General features: G+C 44.7%; 1 protein-coding gene across 1 annotated transcript in view; it reads left to right on the top strand.

Moving 5' to 3' along the window:
- Positions 1-18380, top strand: part of LOC115799318 (NACHT, LRR and PYD domains-containing protein 12-like) — a 652446-nt gene that overhangs the window by 550796 nt on the left and 83270 nt on the right. The window lies entirely within an intron of this gene.

The following is an 18380-nucleotide window of genomic DNA, read 5'->3' as shown; positions in this document are numbered from 1 at the left end:
TTCTACAGACCTTTTCAACAGGGATTTCAAAGCTTATTTCTAGCTGGGTCAAACAGGGCCTCACACATCTACTGCACGTTTCTACTGAGCTCTACTCTATCTTTACATTTACCCCTTCATACAAGCACTTCCACATGAAACTAAGTGCTTTTACTGCCTAATATTCACACATTCACACTCTAACGCTTGCACTGGAGAGCAACCTGGGGTTCGGCATTTTACCCAAGGATACTTTGGCATGCAGCCCAAATCAGAATGGGGTAAAGGGAATAAGGTTCTCAGTCCATCACAAACCTAACAGGTTTCTCATCTTTGGGGGAATTCTAGGAGCACAACATTTGATTTTAATGGGAATTCATTTGTTTAAGAGACCCCCAAAAAGCACCAAAGGTTTGGGGGGTCCTGGTCCTAAAGGGTTTTTCATTATTTGAAAAGTGTCACAGAGGGGTTTGACATGGCACATCGGTGGTTCCACGTTGGATTTAAGAGATCTTTTGAATTATAAGAACATTTCTGAGGTTTTAGGTTATTCATTATGGGGAGGAATCAAAGGGGTGAGGGTGTGGTGGGGTTACTGATGGGGTTAAATGTGTTTAAAGGTCTGAGCAGATTCAGGTGGGGTTGGGTTTTATTTCAGCATTTACATTTACATTACTATACATTTAAGTCATGTCTCAAATATTCTGGCATTAAAATTTTTGGATAAAAGAGATGCACATTAACTGAATTTATTCATCCATCCATCCATCCATCCATCCATCCATCCATCCATCCATCCATCCTTCCATCCATTCATTCATCCATTCATCCTTCCATCCATCCATCCATCTATCCATCCATCCATCCATCCATTCATCCTTCCATCCATCCATCCATCCATCCATCCATCCATCCATCCATCCATTCATCCATTCATCCTTCCATCCATCCATCCATCCATCCATCCATCCATCCATCCATCCATCCATCCATCCATCCATCCATTCATTCATCCATTCATCCTTCCATCCATCCATCCATCCATTCATCCATCCATTCATCCTTCCATCCATCCATCCATCCATCCATCCATTCATCCTTCCATCCATCCATCCATTCATGCATTCATCCATCCATTCATCCATCCATCCATCCATCCATCCATTCATCCACAGCTTATCCGATTCCAGCTGTCACGGGGTCAGAGGGGTACACGCTGGACAGGTTGCCTGTCTGTCACAAATGTTAAGAATTTGCTGGTAAATGTGAAGAGCCTAAACCTGATTTGATTTCAGAACACTGAGAACTATGAGGATCTTGAGTAGATGTAGTTACAAATGTCTTAACAGCCTCATTAAAGGCTCTGCAGATTTAGATTATCACTCTGGTTCGATTCCTCAAGAAGCGCAAATGTGATGAAAACCTCCATCATCATATCTGCTTCTGATGATGCGGTAATCATCATCGTGTTTGTGGTGTTTCCAAGTAAGAAACAGTGGGATGATGGAAAATGAAGCAGGTAATGAGTCGGTGTATTTTTAGGATGATGATGGTGGCATGAGTGATAATGATGATGATGATGATAATGGAGCAAAGCAAAACAAACAGTTTGTCAAACAAACCAGCGAAAATGTGGGAAGATGTATCTGTGAGAACATATTCTAAACTAAACAAGAGTTTTCCCAAAAATTTATCCTGGAATGGATCCAGCAAGGAAAGGAAAGGAAAGGAAAGGAAAGGAAAGGAAAGGAAAGGAAAGGAAAGGAAAGGAAAGGAAAGGAAAGGAAAGGAAAGGAAAGGAAAGGAGAAAGCTCCAGGGCTTCTTTAGGCCTGGCCTTCATGTTACAGTCATAAATGTTTCTGTTTCACATGTTTTAACTGGTTATTTTATGATCATTTTTACTGGTTTTCTGTTATTGGCAGTTAGAGCAGCAGCATCAAATTAAAGGCAGTAAAGGTTTTCACACGGGGGAACTCAAAGATCTTGTCCTGGGGTTTGAACGGTGAGCAGAAGTTACAGCGGTAGTTTTCAAAAACATTAGTTCTGATGTAGCCATCTCTCATCACTCCACACTGCTGCACCCCCTTCCCACCGAGCGTGCAGAAAAGCCGGAGAACAGAGTCAGCTGTGACTGTAGAGGAAGCAGAGACGACATGGAGTTACACACCAAAGCTTCCGGCTTTAATCAGACGTCTGGGATTCTCCCTGTCCTGCTCTGACATCATCACTGCAGGGAGAGGCGTGTGCGTGCGTGTGACTCGTCTACATGTTTTTTTGTAAAAACACTCGAACTCCTGCCTGTGTGAGCTCACCGCTCGCTGAGTGGCCTAATAAAGGCTCTGCAGCATGTACTGCGTGCATCAACGTGTCTGCACTGGTGCTTTCTTTAAATAACTAACCAGCTGTGAGTCACGGAGCTCTCGGACCGCCAGCAGCACGCTCAGACACTCTGGCTTTTAATGTCGCCTCCGGGCATGAAAAGCAGCATCTAAAACACAACAGCTGCAAACGTAGGAGGGAGTGCTTGATTTGATTCAGTAATTCATCAGTATGACCTCATGCTGTTCAGAATCATACCACTTTATTCATGGAGACCCCAAAGTCTCTGGAGTTATGAAGCCCGTCTGAATTTGGGGGAAATGACCTCTGTTGGGATGATGAAGCCGCAAGCGTGTCATACTCACACATGAAATTATCACAACTCATGAATGAAACCTGAGTGAAGTTACCTGCTTTACTTCTGTGTTAAAGGAAGCCTGACTGTGGAGCCTTAAAGGCTGAGGAGTTCAGAGGATCATGTCTGCTCCTCCTTCAGACTCCAGCTCCTCCTGAATCAGCTCCTGCTGAGATTTTAAAGATGTGATGAACAGGTGAGCAGAGGCTGGAGGGCCGACACTCTGCTGAATGCAGATTGAACTGCTCCATCTAGTGGACACCAGCTGTAATCTCTGACCTCGAAGCACCTTCACTCTTCTTCCCTCAGCTCTTCATTGCTCTGCTTCCTTGTTTCTTTTTTTCATCTGTCGGTCCTGCTTGACCCCTCATTTCCTTCCTTCCTTCACTAGTTTCCTCACTGCTTGTTTTCTCCTTATTAACATCCAGTTTTTCTTTATTCCTCTTTCTGCCTTCCTCCTTCCTTTGCTCTCTATCATTTTATTTTCCTGCCTAATTTTGCCCTCTTCCCCTGTTTGTTCCCTTTCTTCCTTCCCTGTTTTGGTTTCTTTCTTTCCTTCTTCATGCTCCCCTTTGCATCATTATTCCAGCCCTTTCTTTCCTTCCCTCCTTCTGCTTTCCTACATTTGCTTTTCTTTTTCTTCCTCCCTTGCCTTCCTCATGACTGATATATTCTTCCTCCGCTCTGTCTCTGCAGCTTCATCAAACAGATTTATGCCCAGTTGTGTTTCCCATTGCTTCAGATTAAATTACATGGACTTACGTGACCAAACCTGACCCCAGCTATCCTGATCCCAAACCAAAGCTTTGCCTTAAACCTTCCTGTCCTTCTGTCCCCAAAGGAGGCCGAGCCCCCATCATGTTAGCGTCAGCAGGCCCCACAGCAGAGGCAATGCAAGAGATGGAGTCACCCTGACTCTGAGTCAGGAGGCCGAATTTTAAGGGTTTTCTTTTTTATTATTTATTGAAAAATAGTTTGTAATTATGTAAATATGAGTTTATTGAGATTTTAGAGGTTCTACAGGTTACAACGAGGTTCTAAAGAGAGTCTAGTTTTTCTAAGTGTATCTAAAGTGTTCATGTTTTAAAGGGTTCCCAGCGTGTTTTCAAGAGTACACACATTTGAGAGTTTCTACAGAGACTGTGCCGAGGTGAGTCCAAGCTCAGGTAGAACTTACAGTGGTGATGCTGACATGTTGATGGTCAGCAGCCACAGTGTTCACTATGTGCTAACATTAGCTTATTAGCTAGCTTATTAAATTCAAGCAGACATGATCCTCTGAACTCCTCAGAGGTGAGCGGGAATGTCAGCATTATGAAAACATGAGCAGATGTGTGGATTACAGTTTATTTACAGACTGCATTACACACACACACACACACACACACACACACACACACACACACACACACACACACACACACACACACACACACACAGGGGATTTTGCCACCACATTTCTTATTAAATGGATGTGCTGTGTGTGTGTTATGCAGATGTACGGGTGTGTCTGCTGTGTGTTTGTGTAGGTGGGATCCTTCCAGCCTCATGTAGGAAAACTGCAGCAGCATGTTTCCGTGATGTGCTTGTTTTCAGTAAAAACTAACTCACTGTTCAGAAAAGAGGAAAGTGGTGATGTCATCCCACCGGATGAAGTCAGAGAGATGCAAAAAAAGGAAACAGCAAACCACGGCTGTGCAGAGTGGCCAAACAGTGATGATGCGACTCCTGTATTCATGAGTCTGGATTCATTTGAAAACCCGACTCTGAGCCTGGTCCTAACTAACTGGAAAAGCACCTGGTCCTTACTCAGAGTTTCTGTCTAATTTAGTGCTCAGTTCAGATCACAGAACACAAACCTGAGAGCACGTCTTCACTTCGAGTGACGTCATTTACTAAAGCACCACCATCTTGGTTTGCTCCCAGAGGCATTGTTGTTCTGAGCTATGTTCTGGTTCTGACTGAGGGAAAAAAGATGGAGAAATCAAAGCAACCAGCCAAGATCAACGCTCCAACATCACTACTGCAGGACCGGAGTGCAGGTATCAGGAGCCGAGACCCGCCTTAAACATCTGTTTTAATCACTAATCACACAGAGAAACACGAGGACATGTGACCACACACCTGAGGTCTCTGTTTACATGAGAACGATTAGCTGGGTGTACAAAGCTTTTTTTCCATTTTCGGGAAGTAACGCTGACAGACGGTAACGTTCTAAAAATGATCGCCTTTCACACAGAACAGCAGAGACGCTGAAAACGCTGCAGGCTGTCGTGTAAGCAAACGGCCAAAACACAACACCTGGAAACACCTGGTGTCTCACCTGGGGCCTATTCCAGGAAGCAGGCTCAACAAACTCTGAGTCTAAAAACAGACTCTGAGTTGATCAACTCTGAGATCGGCAACTCTGAGTTTCCCGTTCCAGAACAGCTGATCAGAGTTGGTTCAATCAGCTCTGAGTATGATCACCCTGAGTCAGCGTGCACCTGAGTAAGGAGAGAAAGCCATCATCAATGGAGCTCTGATACCAAGAGTCACCATGGCAACAGGTAAATAAAGGGCGGAGCCTCCATTTTAATCCGATGGAAGGAGGATCGCACGTGTCAGTGTGGAGCGTGACGAGTCACTTTAATCAGCCTGACCCACTCTGACATCATCATAGACAGAATAAAAGTTTGTTATCAAATATCTCATTTCTTTATAATGTCTGCTGTCATCATTTACACAACTTGAATCTCCATCAGATGAAGCTGAATCCTAATTTCACATTTAATTTATAAAATCTAATTATTGGGCCTGACGGACAAACTTCAGGAGACAGAAAGAGAAGATGAAACTGTGGAGAAACAGCTCTGAGTTTACTGACCGACCTGTTAGAGACTGAGACAGCAGCAGAATAAATTAAATATTTCAGTGCATTCTGGGAGGATGAGACATTTTAATTAAAGAATGCAGATCGTATCGGGAAAATGAATCCATTATGAACAGATCCAGACTGGATCCGATCTGAATCCCTGATCCTGATCCGTTTGGATCCTCCTGCTGCGCAGGTGGACTCAGAGACGGTTTCCTGCCTATGATCACCGATTTTGGTGATTTTCAGTCGAAAATATGAGAATTTCAGACACCGTAACTTTCAAAATGACATAATTTAAGTAAATCCATCAATTTTTGTTTTCAAGTCTTCAAATCATTTCAGCCTCATCCTCACTCAAACATTCACATCATCTCTAAGATCTGGACATTTTCCATCCACAGTGTGTTCTGTGTCAGCAGCTTCATCCAGATCAGTGTGATGTAACAGTGATGCTGCAGTAACTACAGTAAATGTTTCAGAGGAACTGACTGACAGTCTGACAGCTGCAGCTGCCTCATTATAAATCCGTGACATCATCGTGACGTCTCCGCCCTTACAGCCTGTTGACGAGTGAACGACTGTAAAAGCTTCATGTTACAAAAATAACAAACTAACGTCTAACTGGGATTTCAGTGATCGTAGAAACATAAACGTCTGCAGATGAATTCGCTCCTCTGACGCTCTGACAGCCACTTTATGAAGGAGGAAATGAATGGGAGTGTCAGACAGGTGGTTCAGGTGCAGCAGGAGGGGCGGAGTCAGAGAGACACTCAGAGGTTGTTGGATAAAACCTGCCAGGTTAGGGTCACAGGGTCTGTTACCCAGAGTTGGAGTTAGCTCTTTCTGGAACTGAAAACCCGAGTTTCCCTCATTTTAGGGTTAACAAACTCTGAGTGATTAGCAAAACCTGCTTCCTGGAATAGACCCCTGGAAACATTCACATGTAAACTAAATAACTAAACAACTGAGTCATTATCAGGTGATCATGCCATCAATCAGGTGTGCAGGGACTCAGATATTAGATAATTAGACATTATATTAAACCATATTATATATTCTATTATGACAGTGGAACACAACTAATTGCAAAATCATGAAAATGCCAGATACTCAGTACAGTACTTCATTTCATAAAGACATCCTAGTTTTGTGTCAGGTGTATGAAACATGCGCACACTGAGACTGATCAAGCTACACATTAAAACCCACGGCTTTTATAAGAGAAAGTGTTCAGAAGCTGTGTGAAAGAAATTGTGGCTTTCAGGTTGAATCAATTGCTACAAGTTTTCATTCATTCATGCTGCTGATCCAATATGGCGGCCGCCTTCAGGTCAATTGTAACAGTTGGTGATGTAATGGTTTATTTGAAGAGTTTCAGTCAGGTTTCAGAATTCATCACAGTACAGAAACAGCATTAGTGAAGGTTACCAATGATCTTCTTACAGCCTCTGACAGTGGACTCATCTCTGTTCTTGTCCTGTTGGACCTCAGTGCAGCTTTGATACTGTTGACCATAACATTTTATTACAGAGATTAGAGCATACTATAGGTATTAAAGGTACTGCACTGCAGTGGTTTGAATCATATTTATCTAATAGTCTCCAGTTTGTTCATGTAAATGGGGAGTCTTCTTCACACACTAAGGTTAATTATGGAGTTCCACAGGGTTCTGTGCTAGGACCAATTCAATTCAATTCAATTCAATTCAATTCAATTTTATTTATATAGCGCCAAATCACAACAAACTGTCGCCTCAAGGCGCTTTGTATTGTGGGTAAAGACCCTACAATAATACAGAAAAAACCCAACAGTCAAAACGACCCCCTATGAGCAGCACTTGGCGACAGTGGAAAGGAAAAACTCCCTTTTAACAGGAAGAAACCTCCAGCAGAACCAGGCTCAGGGAGGGGCAGTCATCTGCCGCGACCGGTTGGGCTGAGGGGAGAGAAAGACATGCTGTGGAAGAGAGCCAGAGATTAATATCAATTAATGATTAAATGCAGAGTGGAGTATAAACAACGTAAATAAGGTGAATGAGAAACAGTGCATTATGTGAACCCCCCAGCAGACTAGGCCTATAGCAGCATAACTAAGGGATGGTTCAGGGTCACCTGATCCAGCCCTAACTATAAGCTTTATCATAAAGGAAAGTTTTAAGCCTAATCTTAAAAATAGAGAGGGTGTCTGTCTCCTGAATCCAAGCTGGAAGCTGGTTCCACAGAAGAGGCGCCTGAAAGCTGAAGGCTCTGCCTCCCATTCTACTCTTAAGTATCCGAGGAACCACAAGTAAGCCAGCAGTCTGAGAGCGAAGTGCTCTGTTGGGGTGATATGGGACTATGAGGTCTTTGAGATAAGATGGTGCCTGATTATTCAAGACCTTGTATGTGAGGAGAAGAATTTTAAATTCTATTCTAGATTTAACAGGGAGCCAATGAAGAGAAGCCAATTCTATTTACATTATACATGCTTCCCTTAGGCAGTATTATTAGAAAGCAGGGCAACTAATTTCTTAGTCTGCCAACAAGGTAAAAAAAAATTGATTAATCGACTAGTCTGAAACTGAGAAACACTCCTTTAAAAAAGTTACAATTTAGGACAGCTTAATGGACAATGTCAAAAAATGGTCTAAACAAAGCATTTAAACCATTAATCACATTCTTCAATAATGAATCGTACTTTAAATGCTGCTTAACTGTACAGTCTGGCACATCAGGCATTATGAACCACGTTATAATCCAAACAACGAAAGAAAAATTAAGTTAAATATATGAAAGCGCTTTACTGCAAACGATGTTCCCGCATCACTGAATATGAAAAAATAGCATCCGAAAAATGAATAAACTGAGCATTGTGCCATGCATTATGAATGATGCTCGCTGTTCAATAATTCATGACACGCATCAAAACATTACGATACGAAAATCCATCCATTTTCTTCCGCTTATCCGGGGTGGGTCACGGGCCGCAGCCCAGACCTCGCTCCCTTAGCCTCCTCCTCCAGCTTACCCCTGAGTCACACTTCAGCGCTGCGTGTTTGTAGACCTACGTAAGTGACCGATGTTGTTCCCGCGTTTATGCTTGTGCAGGTGTGTTGTATGTGTTAATTACCTTTCAGTCGTGTCCCGGTGTTTGACACGCGGTGCCGGCGGACATGAACATTAAATACTGGCACTCCTGGGTCCCACTCTTTGCTGTGGTCAGTTTGTTTTAAAGATGCAATCACACTTGTTCCTCGTGTTTTTTTGTTTTGTTTTGTTTGCTTCTTTGTACAAACTTAGCTGGAAATGAAGGAAATTCCGGGAAGTGTGCTTTAGGTTACGTTCAAAATAACAATATTAAACCTAATCAGGCCAAGATTAACAGAGTTATGGCATTTTTCTATAATGAAGTCGGGGCTGCAGCTTCATCTGGTGGCAGATGGCTGCATCACATGTAGGACAACCATTTATATCACTAAGCATCAATTAAAATCGTAACAATTAGGCTAAAGACGAGTACATCTGGTACCGAATAATGACAATAGTGACGATTAGTCAACTAGTCACCCACATCCCTATTAAAAAAACACTGCATCAATTTCCATTGTTATGCAGATGATACTCAGCTTTATCTATCCATGAAGCCAGATGACACACATCAATTAATTAAACTGCAGGAATGTCTTAAAGACATTAAGGCCTGGATGACCTCTAATTTCCTGCTTCTAAATTCAGATCAAACTGAAGTTCTTGTACTCGGCCCCACAAATCTTAGAAACATGGTGTCAAAGCAGATACTTACTCTTGATGGCATTACTTTGGCCTCCAGTAACACTGTGAGAAATCTTGGAGTCATTTTTGACCAGGATATGTCCTTCAATGCACATATTAAACAAATATGTAGGACCGCTTTTTTGCATTTGCGCAATATTTTCCTTCATGATCAAGATAAGATCAGATAAGAGAGCTTTTATTAGTCCCACAGATGGACTAATAAACAGCAGCAGAGTGGACTGAATAAACAGATAACCAGATGCATCACAACCCAACAACAATTATGCTATTCACAAAACAAAAAATGTACACTATATAATAATTTTAATATAAATATATGTATAAATACATATGTGTGTGTATGAATGCTATGTATAAGTGCAGTGGTTGGATGTTGGCAGCAGCAGGTACTGAGGTATGTGCAGGTCTGTGTGTGGGGTCACGTGTGCACATTCACTGCTGTTGTGTAATGTAGAGTCTGAACTCCTGTCCCTGATGGAGCTGTCAGAGTGGCCTGCATGGGGTGGGAGGTGTTCTCTAACAGAAATGACAGCTTGGCACCATCCAGCTCTCGCTCATTACCTCCGCTGGGTCAAGGGGGCATCCCAGAACAGAGCTGGCCTTCTTGATCAGATTCTCTGATTTCTTCCTGTCCCCCATGGAGATGCTGCTGCTCCAGCAGGATACACTGTAAAAGATCCACCATAGAAGGTCACAGAAGGTCTTCAGGAGTCTCCACAGCAGATACAGCCTGAAGATGGCATTTATTTGTGAGTTTAGTCCAGTTTATGAACACTCAGGTACTTATGAGTCCACAGGACCATTCCCTGGAGGCCCGCTGATGTGAGTGGAGGATGTTTGTGCCTGTGAAAGTCCACCACCAGCTCCTTGGATTTCTAGAGTTGATCTGCAGGCGGTTCTCCTGACACCCGCCGATAAAGTCCTCAGTTAGTTCTCTTTACTCCCTGTCGTCCGAACGACAGTTGCTGAGTCATCAGAGAACTGTTGTAGGAAGCAGAGTCTGATGTTCCCTGTGGGGCGCCGGCACTGCAGACAACCTGTCAGACACACAACTCTGGATCCTCACATACTGAGGCCAGTTGGTGAGGTAGTCCAGGATCCATGTGGTCCACAGCTGTGTACTCCAGCTTGTCCCTCAGGATTGTGGGTACGATTGTGTTGAAAGCACTGGAGAAATCAAAGAACAGGAGCCTCACAGAGCTCCCAGCGCTTCCAGGTGAGCGAGGATCGATTTACAGATCCATCCCAAAATAAAACCACACCAGATGTTCTCACAAGCTCTGAAACTCCTCACAATGATAGATACATTAGGACACACACGCACACACACACACACACACGCACGCATGCACACACGCAGTCTCACATTTTCTTTTCCCTTCAGATTTAGACCCCTGACACCTCAAAGGATGTGAGGTGATTCAGGGCAGCTTACACACACACACATATTTGGTGTGTGTGCGCGCGCACACACACCAAATATGTGCCATTGCATGCAGGATGCGCTGTGAATCAGGACCCCCAGCCCTCTCAGTCCACACTGACTCAGTTTAAATTCCTCTCTCTCTCTCCCTGTTTGTTTGTTAGTGTCTCTCGCCCTGAATCCCGAGGATTCCTGGCACTGTCCCTGTGTCAGACTCCAAATATTTGGCACCAGACCAACACCTTAAAGAGCTGCTGGACGGGTGAATGGCCTTTTATGTGTCTGCAGATCATTTTCCATCAGTCAGTTTGTGCACCTGGAGCTTTTGATCACTTTGAGTTTGTTTTTCCCACTTTTCATGGAACTGATGATGTTCAGTGTTTCATTATAGGCTGCAGGTTTGTGTGTGTGGGGGGGGGGGGGGGGGATCTCTACATGTTTGTGAACATAATTAAATGTATATATGACATAATTTAAAGATGATGCTGAAGATGCGCCCTTATGTTGCCACAGCTGATGGATGCTGATGTTTGATTTGGCAGATTTTGTGTCTGATGCAGCGCTCCCATTTATTCTCGGCACTGGGAGTACTTGTGGCACCTGAGGCCAGGTCTCAAACCAGGAATCTTTGACATGTACGGTGACTGAGTAAAGTGGGGACATCTGATTGGTTGTGTTTGGTTGGTTTGTTGTTTTTTAATATCCTCTCAGCAGAGCTTCCAGTAAAGCTGTGACTGAAGCATCTTTCCCATCAGCTCTTCCTTTATAAATACTGAGGAAGCCCATTCCTGCAGTTTAAAGCCAGATTTTTCCCATTCCAGATGTTATCAGGGCTCCTGCAGAGCCGTGCTGCTGGACAGCGTGCTCCCAAACCCATACACATGGTTCGGCATTAACAGGGCCTTCACAGCTGTTTGTGTGGATGCAGCGATGAGCTGTGGTCACTGAGCAGGTGGTTTACAGGTGAGGCACCTGTAGGACGTATTTGCATTGACTTTCAAAGCTTCATTTCACTCTCAGGAAAGCTTCTCCAAACCCACGCAGCCTCAGAAAGGTCTCCTCTCAGGAGCTTTTCCACGACTCTTTTTTTAACCTCAGTCAGGAGGCCCCAGACCTTTGTACACATGACATAGGTGTCATTGATACATTTACCTAATCAGGACACCTCCCTTTAGAGGATGTCTTAGCCCACGCAGGGAGCGTCTCAAAAACAAGCAGATCAAACCATTAAAAAGAAGAACACACACATTATCAGTGACCTGAGAAACCTTCTGAATTTCACTTAATGAATCTCCATCATGATGTGTGATTAACACCAATGAAAGCAGCTAATTTACAGCGCTGGTAGATTTCCAGGATATGAAGCAACGTCCACTACAGCCGCACTTTTCCTTTTTAAGGACATGCTGCAGCTTACTGTAAGAGCCTGTGGTGACTAATGTAAACACTGGTGTGAGCGACTGGAGAAATACCTTCAGTTCCAGCAAATCAAACTGGGAATTTCCCAACTGTGGGACTATTAAAGGCCATCTTATCTGCTCCTCTGAAGGGAGTTCACCTCCATTCATTCAGCGAACAGTGAAACAGTTCAGCCTCTGTGTAAACAGCACATTACAAGGCAAAAACACTGCACCATGAAATATGAATGAGAGTATGAACTCAGTATAAATAAATAAGAATGAAATCCTTGCTGCATATATCGAAAGTAAAAACAGCGTCATTAAAAAGTGAGTCGTGTCTGAGGTGAAATTACCCCAGCATGACTTATTCAAGTCAGAGTGGTGTCAGTAAGTCCAAGAGCCCCGGGATTAAAGCTGCATGCCGTGTTTCTCCGACTTTAATAACAATGAAAACAGCGACATGCAAACAGATGTCGGCCCGGATGAGTGTTTTCGCTGGCGACGCTCCTCTTACCGTCTCTGAAGGCCGAGGCCGTCTCTGCCTTCGAGCTCCTTCGGTTCACATCGTCTCAGACGAGTCTGCAACTCTCAGAGAGGACGTCATTGAATTAAAGGCAGAGTTTTAAAAGGTCTCCAGGTGACTGAAGGCAGTCACTAGTGAAGGTGATTACCTGCACTGTGACACCGCCCACTAATAAGAGCATAATGACTCTCTCTAAAGCATCCCAGCATTAGAAACCATGCAGAGCCATTAGATGAAAAACATCTGAGCAGGAAGTGTTACGTCCACTGATATGAGCAGGCCAAATCCGCCACAGAGAACGCCTAAACTCCTGAAGCTGAATCCTCAGTCTGATGGATGAAGCATCCATTTGTGGCAGCAGACAGAGAATCGGCCCGTGGAAGAGGAGATCTGGAGAAGGAGGTGGGAATGTTCAGGGGCTCCCTCAGAAAGCCAACACCCAACATCACAAGACAGCCACAGACCCACAAGGAAAAAAACAACGGGACGACCGGGAAAGAGCGGATGTTTGGACCTCAGACGTCAAAGTGCCGGGACGGAGATGGTGAAGGGAGTTTATAACAGGAGTGCTGGTGGACAGCTGCTGATGGTCCAACTACAGTCTCACAGTTTTCACCAAGAACAGGTTAATGCAGCACTTCAGCAGCACTGCAGTGTTTTTAGAGAGTGCACACAGCCAGTGAGAGACATCACTGTGATGTAGGAGTGCTAAACAGAAGAGAGCAGCTTTAGTTTTGGTCACCAACACAAATCACACATGTAGTACCAACCACAGCTCAGAGGCTGGTGCCAGCTGGGCCCAAAGCTGGAACCACTGTGGCTCTGAGAGCCGCTACCTCGAGGAATTCACACGTGACTCACAGCTCAGAGCAGAACTCCTGCTGGTTAACATTCAGGTCACAAACCTGCCAACAGGTGGGCTGCTGCTCAGAGCACTCCAAAGCAAAGGTGGCTCTGCACCAGCACCTCATCGGTGGGTAGAAATCCAGCATTGATACAGCAGACACCGACATATTCACAGCAGCTACACCACACCGTCTGTTGGTGCCTTTGTGTTCTCTTTACATCATTTTACATTAGCCATTCGAGCTTTGTTCCCCTGCAGAGTTAGCCTGGCTTTCTCAGGAGTTTCCTGCACTCTCAGTGTCATCCTGAGACTTTCTTTTCACAAACATCTGGAAGCTTCAACCTCTGGAGCTGAAAAAGGACCCTGCAGTTCCTCTGCCTTCCAGCAGAGGCGCAGTGAGTCAGTCCCCATAGACCCCCATGTTAAAACTTTCTGCAGAAGTAAACACGATACACAAACTGCTTTGGTCTCTGTAGCTTCATAACAGCTGTATGTGTCTATAGGTCACCTGTTTAAATAAAGTTTGCATCATTGGGGCGTGGCCCATCCACTGACAGGTGGATGGTGACACAGGCGGCTGTAGCTGCTAGCTGTCTGTTGGCTTCACCTCAGCTAACTGGAGTCCCTGAACTGGAGTTTTTGGCAGGTTGGTCACAGCGCCACCCACTGGCAGCTCATTTAGAAAAACTGTATTAATCTGCTGGTTGTTTGTGTGTCTCTGGGCTCAGAACAAAAACAATAAACACGATGAAGTGTTTGGTAACCGAGGTGGGCGGGGCGGCTGCCTGTTGCCACACTGCAATGTGATTGGCTGTTTGCCAGATATGTTGTTATAATATAATCATGGCTCACAGACGAAATGAGAAGAGCAGTTGGTCAGAATGAATCAGCACAACTGTGGTCCTCATAAACAAACAGGAGTAATTACACATTCACCTCTGAGGCTCATTTTCCCAAACATGAATGAGGAGGACGGAGAACGTGCTCAGACACCTGATAACCTGTGCAGAGCCCGTGAAGGTGCATCAGGTCAGTTTGCACTGGGTCCAGCTGCTGATCACTTATTTGTTCCCAGGCTGCAAACAGCACTGAGAGAGCCACGAGAAACCTTTGGGGAACTTTCTCACAGCAATTAAACGCTTTTCAAAAACAAGATAAAGATATTGTGACAATGGGAGGACCTGGAAACTCTCATTTGATCTTTAGCCTCTCCAAACACCTCTGACTTGCTGTTCCTTCTTGTTCTTTCCACCTTTAAAGTGAGGCCAGGCTCTCCCTGCTGTTTGGATGACAGCAGCAGGAGAGTCAAAGGTCACGGTTTTCCCAGTGCAGCCTCGTCCCCGTCCCAACGCCCACCTTGACGCTTTGGCCCGAGACATCACTGAGCGCCACGCCCACCATGACTCTGCAGGATGGTGTGTATGCACCGACTCATATTTGTACTGAGCCTTTCAACATAATCATCATCATCATCAGCGCCTCATGCGTGACTGCACTCATGCTCTCAAAACTGAAGCAGTTCTCAGAAACAACGCTGAGGTTGAGAAAGCAGCTGACCGCAGCGCCAATTTAGGCCAAACCGCCGTATGTGATCTGTCCAAACATGACAAGGAGCGGGGAAATTATGTTAGGAACAGGGAGGGTGGAGAAGGGAAAGACAAACTGCATTTAGGAAACCATGAGGAGAATGATGTGGTTTCACAGCTGGCCGCTCAGACTGTGTGAGGACATACAAACGGATTCTTTCTCCGGCTGTAAAAACCTCTCACAGGGAAAAGGTCACAGGTTCGATCCCAGCAGCCAGCTTCTGTTCTCTGAAAGCACTTTTTACCTGCAGCTGTCAGCATCTGGACTTCTCTGTGTGAACACCCTGCTCAGTTCATCGAGCTTCACTCAGTGGCTGTAGCTCAGGAGGCAGAGCAGGTCAACTACTGCTCGGCGGTTCGATTCCTGGCTACTCCAGGCTGCATGCCAATGTATCCTTGGGCAAGATACTGAACCCCAAGTTGTTCTGAGATGCAACGTTGGAGTGTGAATGTGTGTGAGTGTTAGATAATAAAAGCACTTAGTTTAGATAATCATGGAAGTGCTTGTATGAATGGGTAAATGTAAACATGTTGCATAAAGTACTATATAAGAACTAGTCCATTCACAACTTCAAGGGGGGGTGTATAAGCAAAGTGAGCATGGTAGTAAAGTAACTTCCCTCCTCATAAAGGACACATGCAGGTAACTGCTGCCCATCGTCAGTGATTTTAGTTCATCTGCTAGCACACAGACCCGGGAGACAGCGAGATGAGACACACAGACACACAAAATGAAAAAGAGATCACAGTGAAACACAAAGAGACCAAAAACTGGACACTTTGTTTCTATCTGTGCCGGGCTCAGCCTGAGGAGCTCGGTCAGGCACACCAGCCATGTCCAACTGAGAGGAGGCCGTGGAGGCAGGAGACGCTGCCCCCCCACCTCGCTGTCCCCCCACCTCACTGTCCCCCCACCTCACTGTCCCCCCACAGGAACTGGAGGCGCTGGGGAGAGTGAGGTCTCTGCTTAGACTGCTGCCATGGCGACCCAGCAGAAATGGATGTTTTAGTCTTTAATATGTTAAATTCACAAAGACCTGATCAACGAAGCCTGAAGAGAAACACGTTTCAGCAAGGAGCCAATCAGCAGCCAAGGCTGGCAACAAAAGAGCCAATCATGTGCTTCTAATATGAATTATTACAACATGAATTATCACAGCATCCAGTGGGAGGAGCCAGAGTTGCTGATCATGTCAGTGAAACAAGCTTCTGAAAGTGAAGTTGGCAGATGTTTGTACAGATGTTTGTACAGATGTTTGTACAGATGCAGCGCTCACACTGAAATAATTGATGTAATATTACAGTCTCGGCTGCACACAGGCAGACGTCAGTCCTGTCTGAATGCCTTTTGTTTGCTTTTATTTTGAAAGAGTTTTCTGTGTCAGCTCGTCAAAGTTTGACGAAGAAAAAGTTGAGCGGAGCTCTCCCCGGAGGAGCGGAGGGATGAGAGAAGCTGGAGAGCAGAGAGATGGAAAGCTATGACGCACAACAGGTTTCCCTCACCTCCTCCTCCTCCTCCTCCTCCTCCTCTGGTGTTTGCTTCATCGCTCACAGAGCGGTGACTCACTGCAGGTACGCTCCACCTGTCTGTGATGTCGGCCGCCATTGATCGCCCATCTTCACCTGTCAGCTCCCTCACATCTACTGCTCCGCTCACCCTCCTCCTCCTCCTCCTTCTCTGTGCGATTCTTTCCTTTTCTTTCTTCTTTTGTGGTTTTATGTTTGTTTTCAGTCTTTTTCCTCCTCTTTCTGTTTGTGTTTTCCTGCCTTCTGTTTCTTTGTTTTACTTCATTTTTTAATCTTTTAGTTTTTTCTTTTTTCTTTCTTTTTTTTATCTTTGGACTCTCTTTCTCCACCTTCTGTTTTCTTTTCACCCTTTTCCTCCTTCTTTAGTCCATCTGTCTGCTCTTTCTTTCTCTCTAGTCTTTCACTCTTTCCATCATCATCGTTGACTTCCTCTCCTCATCGCTCCTTCAGCTTTTTCCCGCTCGTTCCTTTCTTCCCTCACTTCTCACTCACACATCTGCTCCGATGGCGAGAGCTGAGAAAGAGCGAGCAGTTCTTCAGATCTCTGGAAGTTTCTGAAGCTCTTTCTGTCGTTCTTTTTTCTTTTAACTCACTTTATGCATCATCGCTCCCCCGAGAGTGTGTTTCAGTGTGTGTGTGTGTGTGTGTGTGTGTGTTTCAGTGTGTGTGTTACCGTTTGACTTTTCTTTCTCTGAAGAGTTTTGAGTGCTTTATGTAATCCTGACACACACTGATGCATGCAGCCAACGATCTGATAGCACCACACACACACACACACACACACACACACACACACACACACACACACACACACACACACACGTGTCTCTCTGTCATTATGAGGAGCCTCTGCGCTCCCGGGAGTCTCACCTGAAGCTCAAACTCAGCTCAGCGGCGCGTACAGCGGGCACATGATAGAAACAGTGTGGACTGTGTCTCCTGCACTGCGTCAAAATGGAAACTTCATACTTCAGTTTCGTTTTGAGGAAGAAGTCATAAGGAGCCAAGTCTGTCGAGCAGGTCAGATGTGTTTGTGCTGCCACCAAACCTGAGCTGAGTGCACCGAGAGACGAGGCCTTGTGTTTGGTTCGCAGCTGTGCTGGGGGTTTCCCATGATGCATTGAGTGTTTCTTCTTGACTAGTCTGGTTTTTGCTTTTGCTGGTTTGCAAAGTGCAAAATGGGACCAGGTGCAGTCGAGGTCAGAGGAGCAACATCAACACCGATTATTGATGTTTTCTTGTGTGATTATGGTCTGTAACCTCCTGAGACCCGAGCTCCTGTTTGTGATGCACTTTTAATTTCTCTTAGATATTTGTGATTACATGGACCTGAAATGTGTATAAACTAAGCTTCCTCTTTGAACAGGAAGTTGTATTTTGTTAATTTTGTAAAAAAAAAAATGTCCTCAGATGTGGACACTGGGATTATTTTATAGCATAACACAACAAAAACAACATGACAAAGTATAAAATAGTATTTAGCAGAATGTCCCCATATGTGGACGCAGGGTCTCAGGAGGGTAAAATAAACAAATACTTACCTGGCCTATAAGAGGAGATCCAGCCATCACTGTAACCCTCAGCAAAGCACCAAATGATGCTCTGAAACATTTAGAGCAGCACAGTTATGCACTGGCTGTTATTAGAGCCAGCTGTATGAAACATGTTGATGCTAACATAGGAGTCACATGCAGAGCAGCAGGCATGAAGTAAATATTAATGGTGACATGAACTGTCTCCAAATATGCAAATATGATTTTCATCACGTCAGTGTTGCTCATTGGTATTCA

Source organism: Archocentrus centrarchus, chromosome 20, assembly GCF_007364275.1.
Source record: "Archocentrus centrarchus isolate MPI-CPG fArcCen1 chromosome 20, fArcCen1, whole genome shotgun sequence".
Lineage (NCBI taxonomy): Eukaryota > Metazoa > Chordata > Actinopteri > Cichliformes > Cichlidae > Archocentrus > Archocentrus centrarchus.
Note: the sequence above shows the minus strand (reverse complement) of the source record. Positions and strands in the feature narration are given on the sequence as shown.